General features: G+C 42.6%; 1 protein-coding gene and 1 pseudogene across 1 annotated transcript in view; one reads left to right on the forward strand and one right to left on the reverse strand.

The window, feature by feature from the left end:
• The window catches only part of LOC122556419 (protein diaphanous homolog 1-like), a 350,992-nt gene that overhangs the window by 36,758 nt on the left and 288,727 nt on the right, over positions 1-25,507 (forward strand).
• LOC122557006 lies at positions 24,293-24,391 on the reverse strand (annotated as a pseudogene).

The following is a 25,507-nucleotide window of genomic DNA, read 5'->3' on the forward strand; positions in this document are numbered from 1 at the left end:
TAATACTTTGGCATTTTTCATTGTTTGTACTGAAGTGGTTTTGTGATGGGGAAATTATTTACAGCACCATTTTTCGGACTCTATGGATGTCTGATCAAGATGGTGGCGGAGTAAGTCGAGGCCCCCCAACCTTGCGCTTTCATCCTGATCTCTTGATGGTTCTCGTTATGGTGAGACTCGGTGGCTGGTGGTGGGTCCTGGCCTGGTCTCTTGGGGCTCATAGTGGTGTCTTGGCCTGATCTCTTGGCAGCTTGTGGCAGTGTCTCTGCCTGATGTCCCAGCCTGGTCTCTTGGCAGCTCATGCTGGTTCCCGGCCTGGCATCTCAGTCTGATCTTTCACTGGCTCGTGGCAAGTCCCAACCTGGTGTGTGGTTATCCCAGCCCTAATTCTCAGTGGCTCATAGCAGTGTCTTGGCTTGGTGTGAGAGTGGGCAGCAACAGTATCTGGAAGTGCAACGTTGAGAACCCACAACAGTGCGAGATATGTGGTGGATCCATCAAAGACAGGAGTTGCGAAGTACAGATTGGGAGCAATTGTTCCACAGGGCACAACAGACATGTGGAGACTGTTTTTAAGGAGCAGTTGTTGCTAGTGGTGCACAAATTTGTTCCTCTGAGACACACAAGAGGGGGTAAGAGTAAGGAGCCTTGGATGATGAGAACAGAGGAGCTTCTCTTCAAAAGGAAGAAGGCAGCTTATGTAAGGTGTAGGAAGCAAGGATCTAGCATAGCTTTAGTGGAATACAGGCTTACTAGAAAGGAGCTCAGAAATGGACTGAGGAGAGCCAGAAGGGGGCATGAAAAAGACTTAGCAGGAAGGATTAGGGAGAACCCAAAGGCATTTTACTCATTCGTGAGGAATAAAAGAATGATCAGGGAGAAGGTAGGGCCCAACAAGGATAGCATAGCGAGCTTGTGCGTGGAGTCTGAGCAGATAGGGGAAGCTCTCAATGAGTTATTTTTGCTTCAGTTTTCACGAAGGAAAGGGACCTTGTTGTGAATGAAAACTTAGAGGAGCTGGGAAACAGCTTGAACAGATCAAGATTGATGAAGTTGATGTCTGGAAATGTTGGCAAACATTTAAGATTGTTAAGTCCTTAGGGCCACACCAGATTTATTCTCTCTCCCCCTCTCCCCGAGATTTGGAGGAAGGCGAATGTTGTTCCTCTTTTCAAGAAAGGTAATAGGGAAATCCCTGGTAATTATAGACCAGTCAGTGGTCAGCAAGGTTTTGGAAAGAATTCTGAGGGATAGGATCTATGACTATTTGGAAAAGCATAGCATGATTAAAGGAAGTCAGCATGGCTTTGTGAGGGGCAGGCTATGCCTCACAAATCTTATTGATTTCTTTGAGGAGGTGACTAGACAGGTCAACGAAAGTCGAGCAGTGTATGTGGACTTTAGCAAGGCATTTGGTAAGGTTCCTGAAGAAGGGCTCATGCCCGAAACGTCGATTCTCCTGCTCCTTGGATGTTGCCTGACCTGCGCTTTTCCAGCAACACATTTTCAGCTCTGATCTCCAGCATCTGCAGTCCTCACTTTCTCCTCATTCATAAAATCAGGAGGTATGGGATACAGGGAGATTTGGCTGTCTGGACTCAGAATTGGTTGGCTGACAGAAGGCAGAAAGTGATTGTAGGTGGAAAGTATTCTGCCTGGAGGTCAGTGGTGAGTGGGGTCCCGCAGTGCTCTGTTCTTGGGCCTCTACTTTTTGTAGTTTTTATAAATGACTTGGATGAGGAGGTTGAGGAGTGGGTTAGTAAATTTACTGATGACACAAAGGTTGGAGGTACCGTTGATGGTATCGAGGGCTATTGCAGGCTGCAGCGCGGCATTAACAGGATACAGAACTGGGCTGAGAAATGGCAGATGGAGTTCAACCTGGATAAATGCAAAGTGATGCATTTTGGAAGATTGAACTTGAATGCTGAAAATAAGATTAAAGGCAGGATTCTTGGCAGTGTGGAGGAACAGTGGGATCTTGGTGTTCAAGTATATAAATCCCTCAAAGTTGCCACCCGAGTAGATAGGGTTGTTACGAAAGTATATGGTGTTTTGGCTTTCATTAACAGGGGGATCGAGTTTGAGAGCCGTGAGGTTTTGCTGCAGCTCTACAAGTCCCTGGTGAGACCACACTTGCAATATTGTGTCCAGTTCTGGTCGCCCTATTATAGGAAAGATACGGAGGCTTTGGAGAGAGTGCAAAGAAGGTTTACCAGGATGCTGCCTGGACTGGAAGGCTTGTCTTACAAAGAGAAGTTGACTAAGCTTGGATTTTTCTCACTGGAGAGGAGGAAGAGCGGTGACCTGATCAAGGTATACCAGGTCAAGAGAGGCATGGATAGAGTCAATAGCCAGAGACTTTTCCCCAGGGCAGGATTGACTGGCACGAGGGGTCATAGTTTAAAGATATTAGGAGAAAGGTATAGAGGAGACGTCAGAGGTAGGTTCTTTACACAGAGTTGTGAATGCATGGAATGCATTACCAGTGGTGGTGGTGGAAGCAGAATTATTCGGGACATTCAAGCGACTGCTGGACATGCACATGGACAGCAGTGAATTGAGGGGTGTTTTATTTTATTTTAGATTAGAAATAAACCTCAGCACAACATCGTGGGCCGAAGGGTCTGTTCTGTACTGTACTTTTTTATGTTCTAAGACTGTTGACCTTTTAACTTATTTCACTAGTTTAAACTATGAAAGTCTTTAAACTATTACCTATGTCTTTATTTTTCTACTATTCTGTGAAGTAATGCTTAACTTTTTAACTCCATTTCTCTTTCCTACCTTGTACCTAAACGTTTTTGGTACCTAAGGTGCACCATGTATGGTGACACTATACACTTTTCACGATACTTGTGTACTACTTAGTTGAGTACACGTGACAATAAAATCTAAAATCAGCATCATAACCACTGCATCACAATTCTAAAACACCATACCTGCTCTCCGTTCTCCCTAAACGCCTTTTCACTATCTACGTCTCCAGTAACCTGTGACCAAAAGGTTAATCTGAACACTTGGTGTGGTTCACTTTAGCAGCAGAGTTAGCTAAAGAAAACTAGTTACACATTTTCATATTTCATTATTAAGCTTCATACAAGTGGGACTTTTTTTCCCCCTCCTGATACTAATTGGCAGTTAACTGTCATTGATAATGAGTGTCCTTTACCGGAAGATAAAAGTTCTGACTAATTGTGGTTTGGTTTAGTTGTTGCAGTAAATATTATAAATAGTGCATTCAGGCTTAATATTGAAACAAGTAATCTAACCAACAGTGATCAAATTAAAGTGGTGTTTACTAGATGCCTAAAAGATGATTTTGCTCTGTTTAACTCTTGAAAAGCTAAAGTAACTTAATTTTACATAAATTGTATCTCAACTTCCTGTATTATGAATAAGTGCAAAAGGTGTGGCTTCTCTCTTTGGTGATTGAGTCATTCGGAAGAGCTTCAGAAAATTTCCCTAGTACTTGTTCTGTCTTGGGTGGGGCTGGGTTAAAGATACTGGATTCCATAAAGAACGAGAAACAAGGACTTTTGACGATAGTTAACTGTAATTGTTTTGTGTGAAATGACTAGGCCAATTGAAATCCTAGCACAGCACAAGAGTCTCTGAAACAGTTTATGAATTTACTATGAAATTGGAATTGTCAGAAGAAACCGCAGGATGTGTGAATGTGCAGAATAAACAATGTATCATGATGCAGCAGGGGAGGCTATTATAGGAACGCATAACACAATAATACCACTTGACCTAAGATGAATATGATGGCAGATTGTGTTTTTGAGGTTGGATTTCTAAACTGTTCTAAACAGTATCCTTTCTTTAGGAGCAACTCCCAGATTCAGCCAAGACTTCTGCCAAGCTGCCCATCAAAAAACAGCTTTCTTAACTTTACGGATGTTTCCTCAAGCTAAAGAAACTTGAGAATCTTCAATCTTTTATTTCACAAAGAATATTGTTATTGACAGACACATTTGAATCCCTGAAAATATTTTTCCTTCAAGTATGTATCCAATTGACTTTTCAAGGTACCTAAACCCTTTAGGATTTATAATCCCTCTGTCAGAGAAATGTACAGCACGGAAACAGATCCTTTGGTCCAACTCATCCATGCAGACCAGATATCCTAACCTAATGTGGTCCCATTTGCCAGCACTTGGCCCATATTTCTCTTAAACCCTGCCCATTTATATACCCATCCAGGTATCTTTTTTAATTTTGTAATTGTACCAGCCTCCACCACTTTCTCTGGTAGCTCATTCCGTATACGCACCACCCTCTGCGTGAAAAAGTTGCCCCTTAGGTCCCATTTAAAATCTTTCCCCTCTCGCCCTAAACCTATGCCCTCAAGTTCTGGAATCGCCCACCCCAGGGAAATTACCTTGTCTATTTATCCTATCCATTCCCCTCATGATTTTATAAACTTCTATGAGGTCGCCCCTCAGCCTCCCACGCTCCAGGAAAAACAGACCTAGCCTGTTCAGCCTCTCCCTTTAGCTCAAACCCTCCAACCCTGGCAACATCTTTGTAAATCTTTTCTGAACCCTTTCAAGTTTCACAACATCCTTCTGATAGGAAGGAGACAGAATTGCACACAGTATTCCAAAAGTGGCCGAACCAATGTCCTGCACAGCTGCAACATGACCTCCCAACTCCTGCACTCGATGCTCTGACCAATAAAGGAACGCCTACCAAACATCCTCTTCACTGTCCTATCTGCCTGCCACTCTACTTTCAAGGATCTATGAGCCTGGACTCCAAGGTCTCTTTGTTCAGCAACACTCTACAGGACCTCACCATTCAGTGTACCCATCCTGCTCTGATTTGATTTTCCAAAATGCAGCAAGTCGCATTTATCTAAGTTAAACTCCGCCTGCCACTTCTCAGCCCATTAGCCCATCTCATCAAGATCCAATTGTAATCTGAGGTAGCTTCCTTCACTGTCCATTACACCTCCAATTTTGGCGTCATGTGCAAACTTACTAACTATACCTCCTATGTTCACATCCAAATCATTTATATAAATTATGAAAAGCAGTGGACCCAGCACCGTTCCTTGTGGCAACCACTGGTCACAGCCCTCCAATCTGAAAAACAACCCTCCCCCATCAGCCTGTCCTCTACCTTTTTGAGCCAGTTCTGTATCCAAATGGCTAGTTCTCCCTATATTCCATGAGATCTAACCTTGGTAACCAGTCTACCATGAAAAACCTTGTCGAAAGCCTTACTGAAGTCCATATAGATCCACCGCTCTGTCCTTATCAATCCTCTTTTGTTACTTTTTCAAAAAACTCCAAGTTTGTGAGTCATGATTTCCCACGCATACAGCCATGTTGACTATCCCTAATCAGTCCTTGCCTTTCCCTCAGGTAAATGTAAATCCTGTCCCTCTGGATTCCCTCCAACAACTTGCCCACTACCGATGTCAGGTTCTGTAGTTCCTTGGCTTTTCTTTACCACCTGTCTTAAATAGTGACACCACGTTAGCCAACTTCCAGTCTTCCGACACCTTCCTTGTGACTATTTGATGATCCAAATATCTCAGCAAGGGGCCTATCAATTACTTCACTTGCTTCGCACAGAGTTCTAGGGTACACCTGATCAGGTCCTGGGGATTTATCCAATTTTATGCCTTTCAAGACATCCAGCAGCACCACCTCTGTAATATGGACACTTTTCAAGATGTCACCATCTATTTCCCCACATTCTATATCTTGCATTCCCTCACCACAGTAAACACTGATGCAAAATACTCATTTAGTATCTCTCCATCTCCTGCGTCTCCATACTTAGGCTACTTTGAGGAGCTCTATTCTATCCCTAGTTACCCTTTTGTCCTTAATGTGTTTATAAAATTGTTTTGGATTCTCCTTAATTGTATTTGCCAAAGCTATCTCATGTTCCCTTTTTTCCCTCCTGATTTCCCTCTTAAGTATACTCCTATTGCCTTTATACTCTTCTAAGGATTCACTTGATCTCTGCTGTCTATACTTGACATATTCTTCCTTCTCTTTCTTGACCAAAACCTCAATTTCTGTAGTCATCCAGCATTCCCTATACCTACCAGCCTTTCCTTTCACCCTAACAGGAATATACTGTATGTGGACTCTCATTATCTCATTTTTGGAGGCTTCCTATTTTCCAGCCGTCCCTTCACCAGCAAACATCTGCCCCCAATCATCAAGTTATTGCCTAATACCATCAAAATTGGCCTTCCTCCAATTTAGAATTTCAATTTTTAGATCCAGTCTATCTTATACCATCACTCCTTTTTAAAACAAATAGAATTATGGTCGCTGGCCCCAAAATGCTCTCCCACTGACACCTCAGTCACCTGCCCTGCCTCTTTCCCAAGAGTATGTCAATTTTTGCACCTTCTCTCGTAGGTACATCTACATACTGAATCAGAAAGTTCCTTGTACACACTTAACAAATACCTTTCCATCTAAACCCTTAACACTTTAGCAGTCCAAGTCTATATTTGGAAAGTTAAAATCCCCTACCAGCACCACCCTATTATTCTAACAAATCACTTCTTGGTATTCTCTGTTGGAAAAAGAATATGCCACGCTTATCCAGCTTTTCCATGTAATTATTCATAATTTCTGTCACACTGTTTGCAATCCCAGTGTCATACTTGACCTCAAAATGACCTTTAAGTCAATATCTGTAAAGTCACTATGACTGCCGATTTCCACTTTTCTGGACTTTGTCCCATTCTTAATTCATTTGATGCAGAAACTCTTATCCATGACTGTTGCTTCGTCCAGAGCTGATTGATTCACTGGATTGATGATTAACTGCTTACATTCTATCCATATGCCAAGGGATATCCATATCTCTGCTACCCATGTTTTGAACTCGCAGCAAATCCTGTCTACCCATGCTCATTTGGCCTACAATAACTCCCAGTTAAGCAGTGTGATCTCTCCCTATCATTGTAATCACTTCCAGCAACATAAGTCTCTGAGATGCCTGCATTCCTGTAACTCTGGACTATTGAGCATCACTGATTTTAGTCGCCTCACTATTGCTAGCAGTATTTTCAGTTTTCTGGGATCTCTAATTATTACCTCTAAGCATCACAGTTCTGACACTCCTTAAAACCACCTAATCTGAGGCCATCTGATATATTCATCTCAGGAATCATTCTAGTCAATGCCTTTCTTTAGGAATATTCGGAAGGAGTGCAGAATTTGATGTAATAGTCCTCTGGTGATGAGAGACTGCTTTATTAATGTTTAGAATTCAAAAGCTTGCAAGGTATTCTATGCCTTTTGCTATAAGGTCCAGAATTCCATATGCTTTGTTAGTTTTTTTTGTTAACTCCCCTCACCTTTGAAAAATTGTACACCAACTCCTGTGCTCTCTTGTAGATTTCTTTAATTGAATCTGCTTAGATATGTTATAACACACCTCTGGAACAGGTGGGACCAGAATCTAGACTTTCTGGGCCCAGTGTAGGGATGCTACTACTCCTTGACAAGAACCCTCAGTCTCTTTCCTGTGTCACTTTTCAACTTGCATAATTGAGGTATTGGTGTACCATATATTTAACCATCCAATACATATTATCAACAGCAATGATACTGAACCTTAGAGAAATTACTTTGTTCCCCCTCCAGTTTGTAAAGTAGTTAATCAGTGAAACTCACTTCTTTCTGTTCAGTAACCATTATTTAAATCTTTGTTGCACAGAAGGACTCTGTGGTATAGAGATAGTGTCCTCTGGACCACAAGGCCCAGGTTCAAGTGTGACCTGTTCAAGAGGTGTTTAGTAACATTCTCTGGTTTGATTAGAAAGTATTTAAATATTCACTGCTGCCTCCTTTTAATCCATTGGTTTTAATCTTGTTAACAAAGTTGACATGTGGGACGTGTTCAAATTTATTTGGAAGATTTGATACAAATCAGCTGTACTGCTCTCAGTCACACTCTGATATTTCATTGAACAATTTGAAATATGACATAAATAACTTGACTGTGAATGTGTACATATACTCCTTTAACATTCTATGCTTGTCTAAGTGGCTGTTAATTATTTTCTAGACTTTTTTCTAAAAGCTTCCACACTATTAATATTAATCTGACTGGCACATGGTTCCCAGGTATACTTGTCTTCCCTTTTTTCAATTGCAGATGTATCATTGAAATCGACCAACCCTTTCACACTATGCCTACTTGTTATCAGAATTGCAAGATGGCCAGTAGCTCCACAATTTCAACCCTTCTTTCAGTATCTTAAGATGCATCCCATCTGCACTGCTGACTAGTTTTTATCTGGGCCAAATCCCTCCTTAGTTTGCTGAAAGTAGACTTCATCTATTCAAGTAGGGTGGCACGGTGGCACAGTGGTTAGCACTGCTGCCTCACAGCGCCAAATCCCACCTCGGGCAACTGTCTGTGTGGAGTTTGCACATTCTCCCCGTGTCTGCGTGGGTTTCCTCCAGGTGCTCCGGTTTCCTCCCACAGTCTAAAGATGTGCAGGTTAGGTGAATTGGCCATGCTAAATTGCCCCTAGTGTTAGGTGTAGGGGAATGGGTCTGGGTGGGTTGCTCTTCAGACGGTCGGTGTGGACTTGTTGGGCCGAAGGGCTTGTTTCCACACTGTAGGTAATCTAATCTAATAAAGTATTTTTATTCTGGATTGTTCCTTGTTCTTCTTTACTGATCCAATCCTTGTGAGACTAATCGATATTGTAAAGATACACTATGACTACAATATTCTCCATTTTAACAACTTTAATTCCTGACTAGACGTAGTCATGTTTCATTTCTCGCCGCTGTACTGAGCAAGATAATTCTCCTGAACAAACTACAGAAATTGCTCCCATTCTCTGTCCTGAGTGCAATCAGTGTCCTATTCAGTTGTCTTAAATTATCGCTACTAAATAGCTTACATCTCTAATCTTTTCAGCAGACCTGCTGGTCTATCTCTTTTTGACTTGTCGGTAACCTGTGAAATACCAAGTTACCTAATCACTTTTTCATTGTTTCTTAACTCGAATTAAATAGACCTTTCAAGAATGTTATTTTAAGCGCTGTAATATTATGAATCATAGAATCCCTTCAGTGCAGAAGGGGATCATTTGGCCTATTGAATCTGCACTAACCCTCAGAGCATCCGAACTCTCTTCTCCCGAACCCAATATTTTCTATGGCTAATTTACCTAGTCTGGACATCCCTGGATACCGTAGGGCACTTTTAAATGGCCAATCAACCTAACCTACACCTCTTTAGACACTTTTTTGAAATAAAATCCACCCAGTTTCCCTATTCTTTAATACATTTCCACAATACCTTGTACCTAGGAATGTTAAGTGCCAAATTCTCTCCTTAAGACTTCAGATAAATATTCAGTTACAGTTTAGGAAACAGCTTTTGTATAACGCTTGGATCTTGCTCACCTTGAAATTGTCCCTAATGCTAACTTACATAAATTAAGATTTGTTTAACATTTGAGTAGCTCACCCAAACATGACTGTAATGTTCCAGTGGTGTGTTTCTTGAGGATTTGTCCTTTTCTAATATTGGTACATAACTCTTCCGCACCACACTCCCACCTTTCTCTCCATCCCATGACCCAGTATTCTTTTTGAACTAACTTTAGTAAATTGTCTTTTTTTAAAAAAAAAGTTATTGAGTGATTGTTGGCAAAAATAGCAAAACCTTTGAGATTAACTGACAGACTGTCAGCTCTTGTCCAGTTCATACATTTTTAATATGCATAGCATGCAAATTCAAATTTTGTTGATCACTACTAACTGATCACTGAAGTAACCCATTTCTTAAAGTGAAGTTCTTTTAGCAAAGAAATAATCAAGCATTTAATTGAGCTTTCAAACTGGGTTCACAAATCCTTGGAGAGTGCACTTTTGCAGGCAGAAGGCACCTTGAAGGGTGCCTTCCGCCTGCAAAAGTGCACTCTCCAAGGATTTGTGAACCCAGTTTGAAAGCTCAATTAAACGCTTGATTATTTCTTTGCTAAAAGAACTTCACTTTAAGAAATGGGTTACTTCAGTGATCAGTTAGTAGTGATCAACAAAATTTGAATTTGCATGCTATGCATATTAAAAATGTATGAACTGGACAAGAGCTGACAGTCTGTCAGTTAATCTCAAAGGTTTTGCTATTTTTGCCAACAATCGCTCAATAACTTTTTTTTTTTAAAAAAGACAATTTACTAAAGTTAGTTCAAAAAGAATACTGGGTCATGGGATGGAGAGAAAGGTGGGAGTGTGGTGCGGAAGAGTTATGTACCAATATTAGAAAAGGACAAATCCTCAAGAAACACACCACTGGAACATTACAGTCATGTTTGGGTGAGCTACTCAAATGTTAAACAAATCTTAATTTATGTAAGTTAGCATTAGGGACAATTTCAAGGTGAGGTAATCCTGGGTAAGGCCATATTTCAATTTCTGTGATCATTTGTCACATATAAGGTGGGCTTGTTAGTCACTATTGGAAATTCCACTGTTTGTTGCTGGGGACACATTGGCTGCTGCCTTTTGAGCTTTGACTGCAATGTAAAGCTCTTCTTTTGACTATGATTCACACCATCCCTCCAATAATCTAGTTAAAAATCACACAACACCAGGTTATAGTCCAACAGGCTTAATTGAAAGCACACTAGCTTTCGGAGTGTCGCTCCTTCATTAGATGTTGTGTGATTTTTAACTTTGTATACCCCAGTCCAACACCAGCATCTCCGAATCAGTTCAACAATCTAAATACTCTTGAAGTGTATTCTAATGACTTTCTGGACCTCCTGGTATCCGCTCTAATTTTGGTCTGTTGATGAGGTAGATAACAGGATCTCTAACACCAGCATGGATCCTTTGGGCCAATTAACCTGTTTCTGTGTTTGTAGGCCACAATAATCCTCAAACTGCGCAATATGAGCCCCATTACTGATGTGCACCAGAATCTCTCATGGCAGGAGACTTCCAGGTTTTATTCTTGGCCTGTTTTGAACAGAATTGCAGTGTTCTTGTGTTATGACACTGGGTACACCACTCTGCTAATTTTAAACCAGACACACACAAGCTCACCTTGCGTTGTAATCTGTTAAATTTTGAGAGACAAAGAACTATCCCAAGAGGTCTCCATTTAAAGTAAAAATTAACAATTTTATTATTTTAAGTCCAACAGAGAATACTAAAACTCAACAACTATTTACAACTCTTTTCTCTTAAACCTATCTTTGACCTCTCACTGTACAATGCTGGTCTGATAAATTCTCTCTCAAATTTATGGCAAAATCAGTTTCAAACCCAGGTATTGTCTTCAGATGTTGAACTTTCTCTGTAGATTTCCCTTAGGTCGACTTTGGTGTTCTGCACAAATTTCTGAGATGTGTACCTTTCAGAGAGCTGTTTGTTGTTAGTTCTCCCCCTAACTTATCAAAATGTCTGGTTTTATACCCCAAAACATCAGATCATTTCATTGGTTGATGTCATCCCAAATGGTAAAATTCAAATTCGATTGGATTTTCATACTGGAGCATAATTTAAACTGATTGACTGAACTTGAATTTGTTTTTGTTCCATGGCAACACAACTCCAGCTATTTGTTTTGACCAAGTGTTACATTTTTACCTTTTCAGGACACTGTGCTTTCAGTCAGTCCTTGCTAGCTTTCCCTTTCTCAAAGGTACACCTCTACACCTTCATCACACTTGTTAGTATTGCTTCTATCAACATTTGAAAATGAACACTGGAAAAATAAAATTGTCTTGGACCATGAGTTAGACTTAATTAAGAAGCAGCGATGGAATATTGGAGTAAAGGGTATGTACTCTGGAAGAATGATATGAGGTGGGTGCAGTACCATTTGTGCCACACGTGTTTCAGGCAGTGACCATCCCCATTGAGAGAGAGCCTAACTGACTTCCCTTGAATTTCAATACTGAAACCCCCACCATCAATATCTTGAGGATTAATATTGACCAGAAGTTGACTTGAATGAGCTGTATAAATACTGTGGTAAGAAAGCAGGTTAGAGGTGATGAGTTGTGCAGCACGTAACTCACCTGCTGCCTCCGCAATACCTGCCTGCCATCTACAAGACCCATGTCACGAGTGTGATGGCATATCCCTCAATCAACTGAATGACTACAGTTCTAACAACACTCAAGCTTGATAATATCCACGATGAAGTGGGCTCTTTGATTAGCTCTGCATTCACCATCTTAAATATTCCTTGCACCACTGGCATACAGTGGCAGTATTGGCGGCGCGGTAGCTGTGGTCAGCACTGCTGCCTCACCACCAGGAACCTGGGTTCACTTCCTGCCTCCAGGCGACTGTCTGTGTGGAGTTTGCATATTCTCCCCATATCTGCGTGGGTTTCCTCCGGGTGCTCCGGTTTCCTCCCACAATCCAAAAGATGTGCAGGTCAGGTGAATTGGCCATGCTAAATTGCCTATAATGTTTGGTGCATTAGTCAGGGGTAAAATGTAGGGTAGGGGGATGGGTCTGGATGGGTTACTCTTCGGAGGATCGATGTAGATTTGTTGGATTGCAAGGCCTGTTTCCATACTGTAGGGAATCTAACCTATTGAATATCAATTACAAAATACACTGCAGCAACTAGCCAATGCTCCTTCAAGAAGTGTTTCCAACACTGTAAACTTTATCACCTAGAAGAACATGGGCAGCCAGTGTAGAAGAATGCCACAACTTATCGGTTTTGCTCCTCGCCACATACCAACCTGATTTGGAACTGTTATCACCTTTGCTTCATTGTCCCTGGAACTCCCTCCCCAACAGCACTGTAGCTGTAACTACATCACGTGGACTACAGCAGTCACCTTCTCTGGGGTAACGTAGACATCCTGTGAAAGTATTTGAAAAATGTAAAGTCTTTCTCCTGACTCCAGGTGAATGATAATCTTAAAGTTGGAGAATTGATATTCAAGAATTAAATCACAAAGCTCTTTTTCGTACAAATGACAGAGGGCATGTGAAATTTCAATGCCCTTTTCAGTAGGCAGTGATTAGAAATTTTGATACAACTTTCACCGATGCAAACCACAAAGTATCATTACAGATCAATCATAATTGTATTCAATGGTAGGGCAGGTTCAAAGAGCGGAATGAATTTGTCCTGTTCCTTTAGATCAATGATCAGATCCTCATGAGACTTCTTTTTAAGCAAAACATGTTTGATCTAAAGTGGTGAATTATTATGAATTCAAATCTTTCCAGCTCTGCAGTGGAAACTTTTATATAATCTATGTGACTTGCAATCAGCTCTTTAGAAAGAGCCAAAATGGTTATTTCATTGCTATCAAGTCTCATCTCATTGTGTAAACATCTGTTCTGAAGGCAGTAATGGAGACAGTGCAGGAAATGTTTAATATGATTTGTTTCTGATGGGCTCAGTTTGTTCCCAGAAGTTCCACGCTCAGACCAAAGTGAGTTCTCCAGGATGTGTGGTGACGAAAGCTGTTAAAGGATCTGTTGCCATGACTGAACTTTCCCTTTGGACACTAATAAATTTCATTTGGTGTCAAAGCTTTTGGAATTAGTTGTGTATCAAAGGGCAGATTTGCAGACATTTCCTGGCTAGAAGAGTTTTGGGGAAATAAGTAGCCAAGGTTTATTCTGTTTAGTTTACTAACAATAGCCTGCAAGTATTATACATCTTGGCGTAGAGAATTGGAAACTCCCAAAGTAATTTTCCCTAATTGTGTATTCTGATTGCATTGGTATCTAGCAACACAACACAGACGATTGAGTGAAAATTGTATTTAGATTTCTGAACAGAATAACTTACAGAAGGACAAGAAAAGACTGTTCAGGAGTAGTCCTCTTCTAACATTCTGACACAGCTGATTTGAGACCCAACTCTATGTACCCACCTTTTCATGTACCATCAAAGCACCTGGCTAGCAGGTGTCCATATATCTGTTTTAAAATTAGCAACTAATATAGCCTCAGTTGCTGTTTGTGGAAGAGAAGTACATATATCCTATTTTACTATGTACTTCCAATTACTCTTATCCTTAATAATGGACTCTTAAAATCTTGGCAACAATCAAGGTTAGGCTAACCAGCTTATTTGGTTTCCTGTTTCTTTCCTTCTCCCTTCGTAAACAGGAGTGTTAGCCATTTTTCCAGGCCTTTGTGACTCTCCTGACTCCAGTGATTCCTGAAAGATCATCACAATTACCTCCACAATCGCCTTAGCTAACTCTTTCAGAACTTTGGGTTGTAGTTCATTTGGTCCAGATGATTTATACACCTCTTAGACCTTTCAGTTTCCCAGCACCTTCACCTTACTGATGGCCATGACACCTCCTACTGCTCCCGACACTGTTGAAGTTCTGTGATGCTGCTGGTGTTTTCAGTTGTGAAAACTGATGCGAAATACCAATTCAGTTTCTCTGCCATTTGTTTGTTCCCCATTACAACTCTACCTTATTTTCCAGTGGCCCAATTTCCACTCTAGCCCTCTCCCTTACTATTTAGATATGTAAAATACCTCTTTCAATGTTCTTTTATGCTAGTAGCTAGCTTACTTACATATTTCAAATTCTCCACACTTCTTGCATTTTTAATTAACCTGTGCCGGTTTTTAAAGACTTCCTAAACATCTGGCTTCCCATGGATCTTCAGCACAAGAGACCTAACGGGCAACGTTTTCACGCAGAGGGTGGTATGTGTATGGAATGAGCTGCCAGAGGATGTGGTGGAGGCTGGTACAATTGCAACATTTAAGAGGCATTTGGAAGGGTATATGAATAGGAAGGATTTGGAGGGATATGGGCCGGGTGCTGGCAGGTGGGACTAGATTGGGTTGGGATATTTGGTCGGCATGGACGGATTGGACTGAAAGGTCTGTTTCCATGCTGTACATCTCTATGACTCTATGTAGGCTGTTGCTTCTGCTTTAATTCTGCTCCTCACTTCCCTTGTCAACCATCATTGCCTCATCCTCCCCTTATTATGTTTCTTCTTCCTTGGGATAAATTTCTAGTGTGCCTTCTGAATTACCCCTAGAAACCCCTACCATTGCTGCTGCACCATCTTTCCTGCTCAGCTCCCCTTCCAATCAACTCTGGCCAGCTCCTCCCTCATGTCTTTGTAGTTATTTATACTCAATAGTAATGTATTATGTCCATTTCCAACTTCTCCCCCTCAAGCTGCAGGATGAATTCAGTGTCATATTATGGTCACTGTCCCCAAAGGGTTCCCTCACTGTAAGCTCCCTAATCAAGTCTGCCTCATTACACATCACCAAATCCAGAATTGCCTGTTCTCTAATGGATGGAAAGTGTGGAGCTGGAAAAGCGCAGCAGGTCAGGCAGCAATCGAGGAGCTGGAGAATCGATGTTTCGGGCATAAGCCCTTCGTCAGAAATGAGAGAAAGGGCGTCATGGTGGCTCAGTGGTTAGCACTGCTGCCTCACAGCGCCAGGGACCCGTGTTCGAATCCCGCTGAAGGCCACACTCTGTGTGGAGTTTCTCCCTGTATCTACGTGGGTTCCCTCCTGGTGCTTTGGTTTCCTCCTGCAGGTAAGGTGAATTAGCCATGCTAAATTGTCCATAGTGCTAGGTGCATTTGTCAGTTGTAAATGCAGGGAGAATGGGTCTGGGTGGGTTACTCTTTGGAGTGTCAGTGTGGACTTGTTGGGCTAAATGGCTTGTTTCCACATTGTGTAAGGAATCTAATTTAGTTCCCAACCCTAATACCCTTGCAACCACAATATCATACCTCCCAATTTCAATCTGTGCTACAAGCTCATTTACTTTGCTTTGTATACTGCATGCATTTAATGACACCGTCCTCAGTCCTGTGTTAAGATTAGATTACTTAGTGTGGAAACAGGCCCTTCGGCCCAACAAGTCCACACCGACCCGCCGAAGCGTAACCCACCCATACCTCTATATTTACCCCATACCTAACACTACGGGCAATTTAACTGTCTCAGTTATCCCCTTATCTACTGTGTTAAAATTAGATTCCTGACTCTTTCCATATTTTCTATACTATACCTTGTTCTGAAACTTTAATAGCTCCTGCTGCCCCCACCAAATTGTGGGCGGCACGGTGGCACAGTGGTTAGCACTGCTGCCTCACAGCGCCAGAGACAATCTAATCTAAATAAATCTATTGATTATCTTCCATGCATCTCTTCTCTCTTCATCATCAACAACCCCCCCCCCCCCCCCCCCACTTCCCAACACTCACTCACTGCTACTTAATCTAAGGTGTGTGACTGCCTCCTGAAACACAGTAACTCCTCCCCTTCCTGATGTGTTGCAGTGTTTGAAGCTCAGACTTCAGCTCATTAACCTCCAGCAGGAGTTCCTCAAGCAACAATAACTTGTAAAGATGTAGTCACTATGAACCGTAAATTCCTTGAACTACATACTCCTATATGCTGTGTCTTACACAAGATGTGATCTCTCCTTTTTGACCGTGTAAAGCTTACTGATCCAGTGGTAATGCAGAGGCTGAATGATCTTGGGGCATGTTTCCATCAACATTCTTTCTAAGCTGCATGGGCATGTATGCCAATCGGCATGCTCGCGCATTGATTTTAGTTTTAGAAGTTGGTGCTGTGCACGAGCCTTGGAGGTCCTCATAATGATAAACAAATAATAGAGAATTGTGGCCATGAGTGAAATTTAAATTCAACTCATAAATTTGGACTGTAAAAGTTGTCACAGTAATGGTAACGATGACAGCTATAATTGTTACTGTTCGAAAAAAAGACTCCTTGCCTGGTCTGCCATACAGTGCCTCAAATCCACAGTAATGTGTTGATTCTTAACTGCCCTCTTAAATGACCTAGCAAGGTTCAGGGGAAATCGTGAATGGGTAACAAATACTGGCCTTGCCATTACTGGCCCTATTCCATGAAAGAATGTAAAAATGTGATCTGTTCCTGCTCTTTTTTTTTCTATGTTCCTGTAGGATTGTGACATGAAAATCTACAATATTTTCTCCACTTGGCGCTGGAGAATGAAAGCTGCATGCTTGATGTATATTCAAACAAGACATTTGAGAATTAATTTTGGCTGACATGTGTAAATGTAACCACTTTCTTTATAATACAATGTATAGTGAAATGTTAACATTTATCTGGAATTAAAGTTTTGATTCCAATAATTCTTTTAGTCCAAAGATGCGCAAGTAAGGTGGATTGACCATGCTGAATTGCCCTTGGTGTCCAGGGATGTGTAGGCTAGATGGATGAGCCATGAGCATGGCAGGGTTATAGGGATTGAGTGGGCTGTTGTTTAGAGGGTTGATGTGGGCTCAATAGGCCAAATGGCCTTCTTCCACACTGGAGAGATTCAATGGATGGCCTGAAATGTTTCTTTTCATGTCCAGAACTGCTCTTAAATTCAACTCACATTTTTTCCCCCAACACCAAATCACCCATGTTATTTTTTCTCTATTAATCACCACCCGTAAACCACCCTTGTCCAATTGCAGAGCCTGTTAAGGGGCTTGGAATGTTTTGTTTCTTTCTCTTAAACCCTGAAGTGCTATCACACACAACTCAGCGTCTTTCCCAACATAAAAATCACTGTGTCTATTTTCCTTTTCTTTCCTCAAAGTTTGTGAGAAGATTTGTAGCTCGGGTGCTCGTTGTGGTTCTGTTCGCCGAGCTGGGAATTTGTGTTGCAGATGTTTCGTCCCCTGTCTAGGTGACATAGTCAGTGCTTGGGAGCTTCCTGTGAAGCGCTTCTGTGATCTTTCCTCCGGCATTTGTAGTGGTTTGAATCTGCCGCTTCCGGTTGTCAGTTCCAGCTGTCCGCTGCAGTGGTCGGTATATTGGGTCCAGATCGATTGAAGCACATCAATCTGGACCCAATATACCGACCACTGCAACGGAGAGCTGGAACTGACAACCGGAAGCGGCAGATTCAAATCACTACAAATGCTGGAGGAAAGATCACAGAAGCACTTCACAGGAGGCTCCCAAGCACTGTGGATTTTTCTTTCCTTTTTTTTTTGAAAATACCAACCAGCACCAGTAATCATCCTGCTGGCCAATTCCGTATTTACACGCAGAGCCCATGATGGACAATGGAAACCATCAAGTGAGGGGAGTCAGGGAGAGAGGGAAAGGACTAAACCGAAATGGAGTTGGGATTGGCAATAAAGCACTGCATCCCCAGCATTGCGCTTGAAGTGGTCATTTGAATTTTGTAGATTGTCCTGCTTCCCTGAATCAGGAGGAATAAGATTGATCAGTTCAGAGTCAATTGATCAAAATTAATTTAAATGATTAAATGGTTGAATTCATTCCAATATATTTGATCCTCTTAGGATAATGAGGGAGATTAGAGAAGGATCAGTCCTCTTTCTTTGGTTTGAATTTTTGCTGCTTTCAATTTTTAAAGAGAAGCTCCTGCTGAAACAGCTAAGGATTCAGACTTCATCTCAAGATGCACACCTATATTTTGCAGAAAATAAGTGGCATTAGGCGAGTGTGTTTCACCCAGTTTTCGAACTCAAACTTTTGTACTGGATAAAGGTTGTCATGACTCAAGATGAAACTTGTCATGTCATTTAATTTAAGTCTATCTCTGCTAATTACCTAAAATAGGATTTGTAAATATAGCTATGATCAATGCTGTAACATGAGATTAAGAGGTGGACATTTATGCCTGTTCCGCTATTCAGTGGAATTGTGGTTCATCTGTAACCGAAATCTATTCTGCCTTTTGGGTTTTTTTTAATCGACCTTTTGGTTAGCAAAAATGTATCCATCAGATCTGTCAAATTTAAATTTTCAATGTGTTAGCATCATTTGCTGTTCGTGGAAGAGGAGCGCTTTGATGTTGCTCTGTTTTGCCTCTTTTCTTTATATTTGGTTTAATAATGAAAAACGCAACCTTCGTCTGCTCCGTTTTAGAGGAGCTACCACACTTTGAACTACAAGGTTTTTGTCTTTGTAACTTTAGCTGCAAACCCGTTTTGATTGACTTATTGTTGTCACATATACTAAGATACAGTGATGTGGAGGAGCTGGTGTTGGACTGGGGTGGACAAAGTTAAAAATCACACAACACCAAGTTATAGTCCCAACAGGTTTATTTGGAAGCACTAGCTTTCGGGGCACTGCTCCTTCATCAGGTAGCTATGGAACAGGATCATAAGACACAGAATTTATAGCTAAAGATTAGTGCCATGCAACTGAAATGATATATTGAACAAATCTAGATTGCTGTCAAGTCTTTCATCTTTTAGAATGGGTTGCAAGTTTCAGTTCATTAATATGTAAGTCCCAGAATTTCTTTTAAATCACATTCTTGAGATAACTTAAGGTGACATCTCAGCTCAGACAATGCAATAAAGGTGTGAGGTTAGAGTCTGTCTGTATTCCAAAGTAGGAATTTATAAAATATTACATGGACTGACTGCCTGCAGATTGTGCTCTTTTTGAGCAGGCAAGGGTACCCCAAGGCATGGTACATTGGTGAGACCAAGCAGATGCTACAACAACAGATGAGTAGACACTGCGCAAATATTGCCAGACAGGGATGTTCCCTCCCAATTGGGGAACACTTCAGCGGTCTGGGACATTCGACTTCAGACCTTTTGGGTGCCCATCCTCCAAGGCAGACTTCGGGATAAGCAATTGCGCAGAGTGGTCGAGCAGAGGCTGATAGCCAAGTTCAAAACCCATGAGGGTAGCCTCAACCGGGACCATGGGTTCATGTTGTTATCCTGTTCCACCCCCAAGTCTATTCAAAAGATACAGTGTAGTTTTACCTCCTCCATCTTTATTCCAGGCCCTGGAGGGAGAGAGAATGGTCGCCCATCTGCACAGGGGCATGAGTTCACCGTCTTCTCTGGGACAGTAGTTTCCCAATGAACTATATAGTCATTTTACAGGGAGGAGCATCCAGACAAGGCAACATACATATTAATTGGATGACCGTTACAATCAGCGAGCATCAATAGTAAAGACTAAGCCATCTGCTGTTAGACAATGAATAACTGTCTTCACATTATGGATACTTTTTACCTTATTAAACTGACCTCACATAATGAATGCCATATCATCTTGTTAAATGGCTCTACATAATGACTACTTTTTCACCTTGTTAATCCCTTCCCTTGCCTGCAGCACCCCATTGTTAACTCTAAGTTCTTATCTGATCTGAGTCACGCTCAGCCGAACCTCTTGTTTCACAAAACTCAGAACATAACTCCTTATATGCATTCTCAGTGTCACATTACAGGTGACCCCACTATACTATTTGATCTCGTGCTTGCTCTCCCTAGCTTCTCCTTCTCACTCATGCACACTCTCTCTCACCCACATGCGCGCACACACACACATGCACGCACACACACCCTCTCACAGGTTTATACTCCTTCACATTCTCTCACACCATTTACCAAGCATGCGCGCACACAACCACACACTGTTTCACATGCTCACATGTTCCCTCGCTCGGGCTCTCGTTCTGTCTCTCTTATGCACACACAGACCCATAAGTCTATGGGGTAAATTTGCCTTTGCAGACTTATATTTGTGGATGCTTTCTGTTTTGCTGAAAAAGGGCACAATCTGTAAGCAGTCAGTCCATGTAATATTTTATACATTCCTACTTTGGAAATAGAACCAGTCTGACTCAAGATTGGGATACAGACAGACTCTAACCTCACACCTTTAATGCATTGTCTGAGCTGAGAAATTCATTCAAAAAGTCTGACAATAGCGGGGAAGAAACTATTCTTGAATCTGTTCGTACGTGTATTCAAACTTTTATATCCTCTGTCAGACAAGAGGGTGGAAGAGAGTATAATTTGGGTGGGAGGGATTTTTGTTTATGTTCAAGAAAATTACTGCAGATGCTGGAATCTGTACTGCAACCCAATAATGCTGGAGATCACAGCAGGTACGGCAGCATCCGTGTAGAGAGATTATGTTGGTTGCTTTCCCGGGTAGAGGGAAGTGTAGATGGAGTCAAAGGATGAAAGGCTGGTTTGCGTGATGGACTGTGCTGTGTTCACTACTCTCTATAATTCCTTGTGGTCTAACAGTTGCCAGACCATGCTGTGATGCATCCAGATATGATACTTTCTGTGGTGCGTCTATAAAAATTGGTAAGGGTCCTGGTGGGCATGCTGAATTTCCTTACCCTCCTGAGAAAGTAGAGATATATCATTTAGAATCCCTACAGTGTGGAAGCAGGCCAATTGGCCCGTCAATTTTATGCCAACTCTCAGAAGATCATCCCACCCAGACACATCTCCTAACCCTATTCCCTGTAACCCTGCATTCCGATGGCTAATCTACCTAGCCTGCACATTCCTGGACATTATAGGCAATTTAGTGTGGCCAATTTACCTTATGTACACATCTATGGCCTGTGGGAGGAAACTGGAGCAGCTGGAAGAAGCCCATGCAGATACAGGGAGAATGTACAAACTCCACACAGTTGCCCAAGGGTTGAATTGAATCTGGGTCCCTGGTGCGGTGAGGCAACAGTGCTAACCTCTGAGCTACTGTGCTTTCTTGACCTTTACATCGACATGGGTGGACCAGGGCGGATTGTCGGTGATCATCCATCCCAACAACTTGACACTCTCGAAAATCTCCACCTCAGCACCATTGATGCAGATAGGGGCGTGTTCTCCACTCTGCTTCCTGAAGTCGACCAGCTCCTTTGTCTTGTTGACATTGACGAGATTGGTGGCTATAAACAATGCCGTTATGTACTCAATCCCTTTTCTGTATTCCTTCTCGTCATTGTTCGAGATCCAACCGACAGGTGGTGTCTTCAGCAAACTTGTAAATGAAGTTGGGGCGGAATTTGGCCCTATGGTTGTGAGTGTATAAGGAGTATAGTAGGGGGCTGAATATGCATCCTTGCAGGACTCTGCTGTTGTGGATTATGTTGTCACCTATTCTTACTGATTGTGATCTGTGGGTCAGGAAGTCGGAGATAATTATGAAAGTCCGAGCCACCAAGTGGTAGTCATTGAGGCAGGCTACATGATTATTCTTTTGGTACCAGGATATAGTGGTCTTTTTGAAGTAGGTGTGGACTTCAGATCATAGTAAGGAGAGATTAACAATGTCTGCAAATACTCTTGCCAGCTGGTCCACGCAGGATCTGAGTGCACAGCTGGGGACTCCATCTGGGCCAATCGCTTTCCGTGGGTTCACTCTGGAGAAGAGTGATCTAATGTCAGCAGCAGTGACCATGGGTACAGGTGCACCTGAGGCTGTTGGGATAGCTGATGTCGTTTCACTGACCTTCTGTTCAAAGCGAGCATAGAAAGCATTGAGCTCATCGTTTGGAGATCCACTGATTCTGCTTGGCTTCTCTGTGTCATATAAGCCTTACCACAAATAGCAGATGTCCATTTGGTTGGTTTGGGTTTCAAGCTTATTTTGGTATTGCCTTTTGGCTTCTCTGGTCTTACAAAGGTCGTACCTGGATTTCCTGTTTAGGTTAGGTTTGCCTGACTTGTACACCTCAAACCTGGACATCAGTAGGGAGTGGATCTCTCATTTGGTGCATGGTTTTTGGTTGAGGAACATTTTGGATTAACTACTTCGACATGCAGTCCTTGATATACTTGCTGAGGAAGTCTGTGACGTTGGTGGCATACTTGTTTAGGTTGGCCACTGATCTCTTGAACATGGACCAGTCCACTGACTCTAAGCAGTGCCATAGAAGCCATTCGGTTGCCTCAGCCCAACGTTGCACTGGGTCCTCACGCTTCCATTTCTGCTTGTAAGGCAGTGGGAGGAGCGCAGTGTTGTGATCTGATTTTCCAAAATGTGGATGGGGGATGGAGTGGTCAGCATCTTTGGTTGTATAGCAATGGTCAAGGGTGTTCAGAACTCTGGTGGGATAGGCGACATATTGATGGTGTTTTGGTGGCATATTCTTGAGGCTATCAAAGTGTAGCACTGGATAAGCTCAGCAGGTCAGGCAGTATCCAAGGAGTAAGAGAGTTGACGTTTTGGGCAAAAGGTCTTCACGGCTCAGTGGTTAGCACTTCCACCTTGCAGCACCAGGGTCCCAGGTTCAATTCCAGCAACTGTGCAAACTCCACAGAGACGTTCTCCCCGTGTCTGCGTGGGTTTCCTCCGGGTGCTCCGGTTTCCTCCCATAGTCCAAAGATGCGCAAGTCAGGTGAATTGACCATGCTAAATTGCCCGTAGTGTTAGGTGCATTAGTCAGAGGGAAATGGGACTGGGTGCGTAACTCTTCGGAGGGTCGGTGTGGAACTTGTTGGGCCGAAGGGCCTGTTTCCACACTGTTGGGAATCTAATCTAATCTAATAGGAACGTGGGCACTCATTCCTAATGAAAGATTTATGCCCGAAACATCAACTCTCCTCCTCTGATGCTGCCTGACCTGCTGTGCTTATCCAGCACCACACTTTTTGACTCTGATCTCCAGCATTTGTAGTCCTCACTTTCTCCTGTTCTTGAGGTTGGCCTGGTTGAAGTTACTGACTATGGTGGACAAAGCGTTGGGGTGTTTTGTCTCAAGATTGTTTGTCACATTGTATACTTTAAGTGCACTCTTCACTTCTGCTTATGATGGGATGTAGACTACTGCCAGGATAGTGAAGGTGAACTTGCGATGCAGATAGTGGGAACAGCACTTTACTGTAAGATATTCTAGGTCTGGGAAGCAGTAACTTGCCAGGGCTGCCCTGTCTGAGCACCAGGAGGTGTTGATCAGGGGGCAGATCCCACTGCCTCTTGCCTTGTCAGAGGATGTTGAGCGGTCCATTCGGTTAAATTTAAGTATCAATCATTTCAATTACTAGGTCATTGTGTGAAAAAGATAACATTTAGGCATTGATTTTAAATTAGTTACTCACCATTTGAACCAGCAAATATTGTCCATGCTTAGAGCTTCCCTTTTCTGTCACTGTTCAGTGTTTTCACATAGAATTATTTGCAGTCAGTTGCTTTTTAAGTCTGAAGAATCATAGAATCCCTACATTGTGGAAACAGGCCATTTGGCCCCACAAATCTACAACGACCTTCTGAAGAATATCCCACCCAGACCCATTCCCCTATCCTATAACTCTACATTTCCCCGACTAATGCACCTAACCTACACATACCTGAACACTGTGGTGCAATTTAGTGAAGCCAATTCACCTAACCTGCACACCTTTGGACTGTGGGAGGAAACCAGAGCATGCAGAGGAAACCCATGTGGACACCGGGAGAATGGGCAAACTCCACACAGACAATTATCTGAGGCTGGAATCAAGCCTGGGTCCCTGCCGCTGTGAGACAGTGCTAACCACTGAGCCACCATACACCCCAAAATTTGGAAAGCTTCACAAATTTGCATGTCATCCTTGAGCAAGGGCATGCTAATCTTCTCTGTAGTCATGTAAAGGAAAAAGCCAGTGACAGATTTTAGAGAGAAAGGGACACCATTTTGGAGAAATACTCCAAAATATTTGAAATGCTTGATTAACCACAGAGGAATATTACACATAAAAGATGCAGTGTATTTACGGGGCGGCACGGTGGCTCAGCAGTTAGCACTGCTGCCTCACAGCACCAGGGACCTGGGTTCGATTTCAGCCTCGGGCAACTGTCTGTGTGGAGTTTGCACATTCTCCCTGTCTGCGTGGGTTTCCTCCTGGGTGCTCCGGTTTCATCCCACAGTCCAAAGATGTGTGGGTTAGGTGAATTGGCCATGCTAAATTGCCCATAGTGTTAGGTGCATTTGTCAGATGGAAATGGGTCTGGATAGGTTACTGTTTGGAGGGTCAGTATGGGCTTGTTGGGCGGAAGGGCCTGGTTCCACATTGTAGGGATTCTAATCTAATCTAAAACTCATATACAGCATGTGGCAATTTTATAGATAGCAAGAAATTTCCGGATGAGTTCCAGGACTGAATTTCAGATTTCTTTAAATTCCCACACAGGGTGTAGGTGTCGTTTGCTGGGCTGATCTTTATGGTCAGTTGGGAAATTGAGGAGAGTCACCTTCTTAAACCACTGCAATCCATTTGGTGTAAATGCTCCTACATTCTGTTTGGGGAGGGAGTTCCACAGTGGCTCTGTAGTCAAATGTAGTCTTTTTTTTTAGCCAGACCCATGTGGCCCACTCCCAGCTCCACACCCACACCAGATCCCAGCTCCCAGCCCTGCCGAGTTTTCACCATCCCTCCAGACCTCCCACTCACTGAGGACGAACCATCAGTCCTCAGCAAAAGACTTGCCTTCATCCCCCTCCGTCCACGCATCAATGAATTTAATACACGCCGTGACATCGAACACTTCTTCCGTCGCCTCTGCCTCCGAGCTTACTTTCACAATCAGGACTCCCGCCCACCTTCCGAGGACCCCTTCGCCCACCTCCAACATACTGCATCCACCTGGACACCCCGTGCTGGCCTATTACCTGCCCTCGACCTCTTCGTTTCCAACTGCCACCGGGACATTAACCGCCTCAACCTGTATACGCCCCTCCCCACTCCAACCTCTCACCCTCACAACGCGCAGCCCTCCAATCCCTCTGCTC

This window comes from Chiloscyllium plagiosum, chromosome 14 (genome assembly GCF_004010195.1).
Source record: "Chiloscyllium plagiosum isolate BGI_BamShark_2017 chromosome 14, ASM401019v2, whole genome shotgun sequence".
NCBI lineage: Eukaryota > Metazoa > Chordata > Chondrichthyes > Orectolobiformes > Hemiscylliidae > Chiloscyllium > Chiloscyllium plagiosum.